The following is a 10366-nucleotide window of genomic DNA, read 5'->3' as shown; positions in this document are numbered from 1 at the left end:
GTAAAAAAATTAATACTAATTTTTTTATTTTTTTATTAGTTTTTTTTTAAAACAAATTAATTAGTATGTAATATACTTAATTGGTTTTTTTTATTTATGCATATATTTTTTAACAAAAATTATGAATAACATTAATGTAAATTCAAATATTTTTGCGCATGGCAAGTGCTTCTACACTTATAAAATAATATAATTTAAACAATAAATTTATTATTAAAAAAATATTTTTTATCAATTTATTTAATAATTTAACTATGCAAGTTCTGTTGATTTTTATGACTTATCAACAGTTTTTTATCGATTTTTTTGTAATTGATATTTTAAATTCAACCATATTTTGTTAAATATGTGGATCTCTCCATTTTTTTTAACATTTGAGAGAATAAAGTGTGATCTTCCACCTTTAATTCTATAAATGAAACCAAAATTAAATAGGAGAGAGAACAATAAAAATGAGATCCTACACTGGATACTATCTAATCTTTTTCTCATTGAAGAGGATCCACTCCCACCTTTAATTCTATAAGTGGGACCAAAATTAAATAAAAGAGAAAGAACAATAAAAAGTGAGATCTTACACTAGATACCATCCAATTTTTTTCTCGTCGAAAAGGATCCATTCCCATATATAACAGCTTTTTTATTAATCTAGTTGAACAAAGCAATTTAATCTAATTTTAAAAATAAAGAATGAAAATTTAAAACAGTAAATAAAGTTTAATTAATATTATATTTTTTAAAAATAAATTACGACATGGATATTACATAAATATTATAAATAAATAAAGCAATTATTTTTTTTACTAAAATATTCATTAATAGAAACAAAAAGATTAGAGATGCACACGTTATAAGACTACTAAAATAAAATGTCTAATCTGTTTTAACTTTACAAAAATTTTACGAAATGATAGATTCAACATGACCTAAACATAAGATAACTACAACTCAGCAAATTTTTTAAACAAAAAATTATAGTATTCCAACATACAAATTTTAACTTTTAAATGAAGTTTTAGAATTATTGTCACAGCCTTTTTGAGCTACTTATTATATTTTTTAATTTTATGTTATTGATTGGTATCATATCAAAATTTTTGACGAACTTAACCTACAAAAATTGGTTTAGAGATGTTACTTTATATATTTGATATTTAATTTAGAGAAACTACTATTTATATGCGAAATACTTTTAAAATTCATATGAAAATATTATTGTTATTATTAATTAATTATGTATTTAAATTATTTTTTATTAACAAACTAAAGAAAAAGTATATTAATTCACTAGAAAAACGTTAGTGTCAAAATAGTGTTTATTTAATTTGTTTATTTGTGTTTGAAAAAAAAATGAAATAAACTATCATTTTAATTTTTTTATTTATTTTTTATTTTTTTAGTAATTTTAATATATGTACTAACATAAAAACTAAATTATCAAANTTGTATAGGTATATAGATATTTTTTATTATTATTATTATTATGACATGTGTATTATAAGTACATCAATTTTCAGTTTTTGTTTTTAATCAGGGAATAGATTTAATTTGCAGGAGTGATTATAGTTAATTGATTAACTTAGAGTGAGCTGTCCAAATTTTTAGAAATAGTTTTCATTATGCGTTGGAAATGAACATTACTGGTCTATTTGGAATGAATCTGGGTTAGAATTTTTCTTTTTTTGAAGTAAAAAAGATTTATATGAATAAAATATAATTTATCAAAAGGTATGAGGGAAATAGACAACTTGATAATTTTAATTTTAAAAAACATTACAAGAGAATAATATGATTTTAAAGAACAACACAAGAATCCTATTCTTAACCATTTTAATTAAGGAGAATGAGAGAAGGAGAGAACGGAGGCGAGCGGTTGAGGGTGAAACACGGTGAGAAAGATGGCCATGCCATCAGAAGAGATAAGGGAGAGAGCGTGGGTGGGTGTGTATCCGGTGTTAAGGAGGGTTCTTCTCGAGAGGAGTTGGAAAAGCCATCCAAGGTCTCTTTTAGAGATAAAGTCATTAGTGCAGAAAAGTCTAAGGCCTTTGCATTAGTAGGGTCTTTATTTGGGGATGGTATCGCGACGGTGACAGTGACAGGTAAACAGGGTGATTCTCGTCCACCAAGTGTCAGTTTTACCAAGGAGGTAAATAGCTGTCTAGCTGAACCTTATAAGGAAGCCATCATGATCAAGGTGCTGGATAAGCATTATGGCTACACGGCTCTCATGCATAAGCTTCGGATAGTATGGCATATCAAAGGAGGGTTTGATTTGTTGGATGTGATGTTTGGATATTTTTTGGTTAAATTTGATATTGCTGCGAATCGCGAGAAAGTCATTCTTGGTGGCCCGTGGTTGATAGACGGTAACTATGTTGAAATAAAGCCATGGGATGTGGATTTTAGGCCATGCGAAAAATTCTTTGGATCAATGCTGGTATGGATTCGAGTCTCGGGACTTCTAATTTGGTGCTACCAGGAACAAACAATGTTGTGAATTACTTCTGCAATAGGGGTTCCGGTGAAAGTAGATTTGGCCACTAAGCTTGCAGAAAGAAGAAAATATGCTCGAGCTTGTGTTCAAATTAATCTTGAGTTGCCTGTAATCAAACATATTATAGTGGAGGATGTGACTTATGAAGTGGAGTACGAGAGTTTACAGTTGATTTGTGCTACTTGTGCACGATATGGGCATGATAAATCATTGTGCATGGAGAAGGAGTCATTGGAAGGAAACAAAAATTTCTTTGGTGATGGAAAAAATAATAAAGCCCCCGACACTAGTGCCATACAACAATCATGAGATTCAAAAAAAGGCTGAATCAGAAGCTCGTGATTTGGGTGAGAATCCTCGTAATTTGGATGAGAAATTAGGAGTTGTTAAAGGGAAGGATGTGGTTACGGAATCATTGGCTGCTCACGTGCCTGATGGTCATGTTAATGAGGCATGCATGGATGATGGAGAGGGCTGGCAACAAGTGTTGCGTAAGGAAAAATTCACAATGGGCCAGTCATCAGGTTTGAAGGACCAAGATGGAAAGCAGCACAAGTATGGTTTGAGAAGGGTTCCAAGGCCCAATTTGCATGGTGATAGAGGCAAATCAATTGGCATTAGGATGGGGAAGCGATAAAAACATGAAATTGCGCCATCTCCATCGCGCAGAACTCCTGCACGTCGTGGAATTTCTCTACGGAAGCGCCCTCAGCCTTCCTCCTTGTAGAACTCGCCAGTTGATAAAAATGGTGGCACAACGGAGGAAACCTTAGTAGATGGAAGCATGGTAGGTGGAGTGTTAGGGGGTCCGAAGGTGGCAATTATTGAGGATCAGAGTGTGCCAGTATCGCAGGACAAACCACCTATTGAGGTTGGTGATTCTGTTTAGATTTTATGTTCTTACTTATTCTGTCCCTATTATTTATGGATAGTTTAAATATGATTATTTGGAATATTAGGGGTGCTTCTAATAAGTTAGCCCGGATGCATTGTAAGGAACTTGTTAGGAAATTTAGACTTGTTTTCTTTATTGTGGTTGAAACTCACTCCGTTTTTCAGTATTTAAAATTATTTTGGGAAAGGTTGGGGTATCATTCTGTTGGTATAGTAGAAGCAGAGGGGCATAAGGGAGGTATTTGGTTTCTATCCTCTATGAAGGGTGTTTGTTGTAAGTTCATTGATGCTTTTGATCAGGGTGTTACTGTTGAGGTTCACTTTGATAATTTAATTTGGAGGTGTAGTGGTATTTATGGCAGTCCTCAATTTAATAAAAGGGTTCTTCTTTGGGATTATCTTGTTGCACAATCTATGCTTTTTCAAAGACCTTGGATTGTTCTTGGTGATTTTAATGAAGTCAAATTTTCTCATGAATCTAAGGGCTGTCAATTTTCTCATCAAAGAGCAGACATATTTGCTACTTCATTAGGGGATAGTGGTTTGTTTGATTTGAAGACTATTGGGAGGCAGTTTTCTTGGTACAGGAGGGTGAAGAATTATGTTGATGTGGCAAAAAAACTTGATCGAGTCTGTATAAATAGTAGTTGGTTATCTATCTTTCCAGAGGCTTATGCAGAAGTTTTAAATAGGCTTCAGTCTGATCATTGCCCTATTCTGGTGCGTTGTAAAGGTCGTCCTCAACCTAAAGAGAATCGACCTTTCCGATTTGTTGCTGCTTGGGCTACTCATCCTAGGTATAGTGATATTGTGAACCAGTCATGGTGGTTTAGTAATAGAGGGATTCATGGCAAGCTTTCGAAAGTACAGAAGAATTTACTAGAGTTTAACTCGAAGGTATTTGATAACAGTTTTGTTAAGAAATGTGAATTAGAGCAGCAGATTAATTATTTACAAAAGCGTTTGGAAGTGGTGGATAGTATTTATTTGCGTCAGCAAGAGCAACAGTTGCTTGATGATTATAATAATACTCTAGTGCAAGAAGAACTCCTATGGTTCCAAAAGTCCAGAGAGCAGTGGGGTAAGGTTCGGGGATAGGAATATAAGATTCTTTCATATTCAAACTCTTACGCGAAGGAAGCATAATAAGATTCATGGCCTTTTTCTCAAGGATGGAGTGTGGGAAATTGATCCAGAGGTTCTGAGTCAAGAAGCAGAGTCTTTCTATAAAAGCTTATTCTGTCATATGGATGATGTTGATTTGGGTTGTCTTGATGATGTGCCTCTTCTTTCTCTGAATGAGGAAGCTTGCAATAATCGTACGGCACCAGTTACTATGGAGGAAGTCAGAACAACTGTTTTTCACATGAACTTTTTTAAAGCTCTGGGTCCTGATGGGTTTCAAGCTTTCTTCTTCAAAGAATATTGGGGTATCATTGGTCTTGATGTTTGGAAGATTGTTAAGCAGGCATTCTCCGGTGTTACTCTTGATCCGAGAATGTTGGAGACTTTACTGGTTCTTATTCCAAAGGTTGAATCACCGGTATCTATGAAAGATTTTAGGCCGATTAGTCTCTGCAATGTAGTTTACAAGATCATCACGAAGGTCCTTGTTAATAGGCTTCGTCCTCATCTTGCGGAGATTGTTGGCCCGCTTCAAGGAGGATTTATTCCAAGACGAGAAACTCCTGACAACATCATTATTGCTCAAGAAGTCCTCCACTTTATGAAGATGACTAAATCAAAGAAAGGCACACTGGCCTTTAAGATTGATCTGGAGAAAGCGTATGACAGAGTTGACTGGAGGTTTTTAGCTCATACCCTTAAGAGCTTTGGTTTTCCTATTCCTACACTTAATTTGATTATGAATTGTGTCACTGCTTCTTCCTTATCTATTCTTTGGAATGGGAATCGTCTGAATGGCTTTACTCCTAGCCGAGGTCTTAGACAAGGAGACCCTATGTCACCTTATCTTTTTGTGTTGTGTATGGAGCGATTGGCATGCTTTATTAGTCATCAGGTTGATTTGGACTTGTGGGAGCCGGTTGCTATTTCTAGAGGGGGACCAAGAATATCCCACTTAATGTTTGTGGATGACTTGCTTCTATTCTGTAAAGCTACAAAGAGACAAGTGCAAAATGTGATGTTAGTTTTAGAGACTTTTTACAAAGCATCTGGGATGAAGATTAATGTGGAGAAATCTAAAGCGCTTTGCTCCAAGAATGTCTCTGCAACAAGAAAAGAGGTTTTCACTGAGGTATCCTCTATCAGATTTGTCCAAGACTTGGGCAAGTATCTTGGAGTTACCCTTAGCCATTCTAGGGTGACTCGTTCATCTTTCAATGGTGTCCTGGATAAGATTCGGAGTAGGCTAGCAAGATGGAAAGGGAGTTTACTCAATCGGGCTGGTAGACTCTGCTTGGTTAATTCTGTTGCCGCCGCTATTCCCACGTACCAGATGCAGGTCTCTATTTTTCCCAAAGGAATCATTAGTAAATTGGAGTCTGTGATGAGGAATTTTCTTTGGAAAGGACAAGTTGATGGAAGAGGATTGAATCTTGTTAGTTGGAAGGTACTGGTTACTCCAAAAAAATATGGAAGTTTGGGGATTAGAGATCCTTATTGTGTAAATATTGCTCTTCTTGGAAAGCTAGTTTGGACTTTTTTCCAGCAGCCAAACAAGCTATGGGTCCAATTGTTGGATGCCAAATACCGATCATCGCTATATGATTGTTTTAGTTATCCTAAGAATAAGGACTCTCCCATTTGGAGGTGTCTTTGCAAGGCTTGGGAAGTGTTGAAGGATGGGTTTGCTTGGTGTATTGGAGATTTGAACCAGAATTTTTGGTTTTCTAGCTGGAAGAGAGAAGGACGGTTATCTAATGAGATGGATTATGTTCACATTTTTTATTCGAATCTCCGGATACAGGATATTTGGTCGGTTGGTAGGTGGCATTTGGATACTCTTTATTCTCTTTTATCTCAAAATCTGAAAGGTAATATTCTCTCTTACAATCCAGATGAGCAAGCAGGTCCGGAAGTGGGTTGGTATTGGAGTGAGTCTGCTGCCAAAGTCTATGACTCACGCAATGGTTACTTGTGGTTGTGTAAGCAGCTGTTTGGTTGGGAGGAGCGCGATAATTGGCTTTGGCTTTTGCGTCAGCTTGTTCCAGAAAAGCATAAGTTTTTGGCTTGGTTGTGTCTTAAAGAGGCTTTTCCTACTGCAAGTTTTCGCTTTAGAAGAGGGATGTCGTCATCGGATAGGTGTCCAAGATATCTTTCTAGCTAGGAATCGGTTTTACATTGTATTCGGGATTGTCCAAAAGCTCAGCTTGTCTGGCATAGGTTGGATATTTCTTGTCATCCTTTGGATTTGAAGAGCTGGTTCTTGTATCATAGCAGAGAGCATTCGTTCAAGTTCTTTTCGGGACTTTGGTGGATATGGCGAGCAAGGAATAATGACATCTTTAATCCCCATGAAACTTGGCCTCAGGAAAAAGTGATATGTCTGGCATTAACTTCAGAAAATGAGTTTAGGAATATTTTTGAATTATAACGTATGTCCATTCCCTCTACTCTAAATGGTTTTTGGAATCCCCATCCATTGGTACTTTTAAGATTAATTGTGATGCTAGTTATTTTGGTTCGGGTGATAGTGTTGGTTTTGCTTGTGTTATTCGAGATTGTAATGGGAATTGGCAAAGGGGGTGTTTGGGAATGATTGAGAGTAATAGTATTCTTCAAGGAGAATTATTTGCTATTTGGAGAGGATCTCTTAGCTTGGGATGTGGGTCAACGAGATGTTATTTGTGAGACGGATTGTGTGGAAGCATTTAATCTTGTTACTCAAGATGGTTTTGGATTTATTGATCCATTGGTGCTCAAAATAAGAGATATCATGCGTTGGAATTGGCGTGTTGACTTTCGTTTGATTATGAGAGAAGCAAATACGGTGGCAGATACTATGGCAAAGATGGCGATGAAGTTACAACTTTCGCATGTGGAGCTTCTTTCACCTTGGGAGGAGTTTAAGAGTAGTCTTAAACGGGACTGTCCCTCTATTTAAGCAGTTCTTTGTTTTGTTTGTTTTGTTTTTCTTTATTTAATTTATTTCAGTCACCAAAAAAAAGGTATGTGAAAATTTTAATTTTAAATATAAAATTATTTTTTTAAAACAAAAATATATAAATTTATTTCTTAATCAATTTAAAAAAATGTTGGATAATCAAAATTTAGTATTTAATATCTTGTAAAAAATTATAAATAAATGAATCTATCTAATAAAAGCAAGTTATATAATCAAGAAGTAGAAAAATAAAAATAAATTACTAAAAATATTTTCATGAATATAAGTGCCAATAAAAATAATTTTAAATGACGAAAATAATAAAAATATTATCAACAATTTTAAAGTCGTGATAAAAATAATTAAACGTGAATAAATCTATCTCCACTAAAAAGATAATTGTGATGAAAAATAACAAAGTACATGTGTAATTTGTGAAGATAGCATATTATTTAAATTTTTAAGTATAACTATACATTAATTTTTTAAAAGGGTTAAAGAATTAATATTCTTAAAAGTTAGTATTCTAGTATTAATATTAAAAAGACTAAAATGCTCTTTTATGTTTAAGGTTTTTTAATTATATTACAAATTAAAATTTGAATTTAATCGTAAAAAAACTAATATCCATTAAATTCATTTAAAAAACAAATATTTTTTAGCATTAATTTTAAGAAGACTAAATACGCTTTTAAATAATGTTTGTTTAATTATATTAGACATAGTAAATGTGAACTCTAGAAACTAAAATTTTTTCATAACAAATTTTTAAAAGAATAAATAATTATTCATACATAGACCTATTAAATATGGGTCCACCCCATACTTCTACTAAAGAATGGCTAAACCACAAAATAGGCTGGCAATGCTGCATCTAAATCGACTCAATGACGACAAGTTCAGTCTGCATAGCCTTGTTCACACAGGTCAGAAACAACTACCGTCTCGATGAACAAGTAAGAATCCTCAACTTTAAGTGTTTGGACTTCACGTCCAGACTCAAAACCCACCTTTATTTCAGATAACAACTCGGAACAATAATTTTTTATCGTTAATTTTTAAAAAATAAATCTAAAATGCCATTATAAAAAAAATGATATTGTTTGATGGTATTAAAAATTAAAAATTCAAATTTAATTAGAAAAAAGCTAAAATATACTTTTAGTTCATTTAAAAAAACTAAAATACCCTCTTTATAAATCAAACAAAGTTAAATTTTAATAAAAATTTAAAGTTTTTTTGTAGATTATATTTTAAGAGACTAAAAAAATTCTTATAGCATTAATTTAAAGAAAAACAAAAACAAAAAATGTCTTTGTAGTTCATATTTAAAGTACGACTAAATGGCCAAATTAGTCCCTAAAACTCACTAGTTCTCTAACTTGGTTCTCGAATTTTTTTTAATCAAACTAGTTCTTTAAGGTATGAGATGTAACAACTCTAATTTTTGCATTAATGCAAGTTTTCTTAAAATAATATTTTAAAGCGATTAGTTTTATTTTGACGAGTCGGCTTCGAACCCAAAGTAAAATAAATGGCAATATAATTTTATTATTATGTTATTTATTTATTTTACTTGCTCTAATTATAATGGAATCTAGATAATAATATTAATATTATTATCAAGTCTAACTTTTACTGATAAAAATTAATTATTGTTATTTCTTGATGAGTTTAGAGTTGCTAAAGCTCTATCAAATAAAGTTGCTTAGTACTTTAAGTAAAGTTCCTAAGTTATACATATATATATATATATCAAAGTATAATAGTCATAAGAATCTAGCCGCCGCCTGCGGAGTTTAAGCCAGCTAGTATATACAGACATACATAGTTTAGAAAGTAAAACAACTTATACAAACTTCCTCTCATAAAGGAAGCCTCTAGACAAAATTAATACAAAAGTGAGAGATCTAATAAAAAAAAACTAAAAGATTTCAAAACATAGCAAGGATCCTCCGTTCTGTCACTATCAAAGCAACTCACCAAGGTGGCTTGCGACATGTGGTGGACGAAATTGTGATCCTCTTTGTATTTGCATGAGATTTAAAAATTGGCTCTATTGAAATTTATGATCACAACTTCATTCAACTTAACCAGCAAGTGTACTGGGTCATCCAAGTAATACCTTACGTGAGTAAGGGTCGATCCCACAGAGATTGTTGGTATGAAGCAAGCTATGGTCATCTTGTAAATCTCAGTTAGGCATATTAAATTGGTTTATGGATTTTCGAAAATTTAATAATAAATAGAAAATAAAAAGGGATAGAATTACTTATGTAAATTCAATAGTGGGAATTTCAGATAGGCGTATGGAGATGCTGTGCTCCTCTTGAATCTCTACTTTCTCAGTGCTTTCATCCAATCCTTCTTACTCCTTTCCATGGCAAGCTTTATGTAGGGCATCACCGTTGTCAATGGCTACATCCCATCCTCTCAGTGAAAATGGTCCTATGCTCTGTCACAGCACGGCTAATCATCTGTCGGTTCTCAATCAGGTTGGAATAGAATCCCTTGATTCTTTTGCGCTTGTCATCACGCCCAGCCTTCAGAGTTTGAAGCTCGTCACAGTCATTCAATCCCGGAATCCTACTCGGAATACCATAGACAAGGTTTAGACTTTCCGGATCCTCATGAATGCCGCCATCTATCTAACTTATACCACGAAGATTCTGTTGGGGAATCTAAGAGATATGTGCCCGGCCTAAAGTAGAACGGAAGTGGTTGTCAATCACGCGCGTTCATAGGTGAGAATGATGATGAGTGTCACGGATCATCACATTCATCAAAGTGTTGTGCAACGTATATCTTAGAATAAGAATAAAAGAGAATTGAATAGAAAGTAATAATAATTGTATTGAAACTTGAGGTACAGCAGAGCTCCACACCCTTAATCTATGGTGTGCAGAAACTCT

General features: G+C 33.6%; 1 pseudogene; it reads left to right on the top strand.

The window, feature by feature from the left end:
- The first annotated feature begins 1843 nt into the window (after positions 1-1843).
- On the top strand, positions 1844-7454 carry LOC107474680 (uncharacterized; annotated as a pseudogene).
- The last annotated feature ends 2912 nt before the right edge of the window (positions 7455-10366 follow it).

Source organism: Arachis duranensis, chromosome 2, assembly GCF_000817695.3.
Source record: "Arachis duranensis cultivar V14167 chromosome 2, aradu.V14167.gnm2.J7QH, whole genome shotgun sequence".
Classification (NCBI taxonomy): domain Eukaryota; kingdom Viridiplantae; phylum Streptophyta; class Magnoliopsida; order Fabales; family Fabaceae; genus Arachis; species Arachis duranensis.
This window is presented reverse-complemented; position numbering and strand designations above follow the sequence as displayed.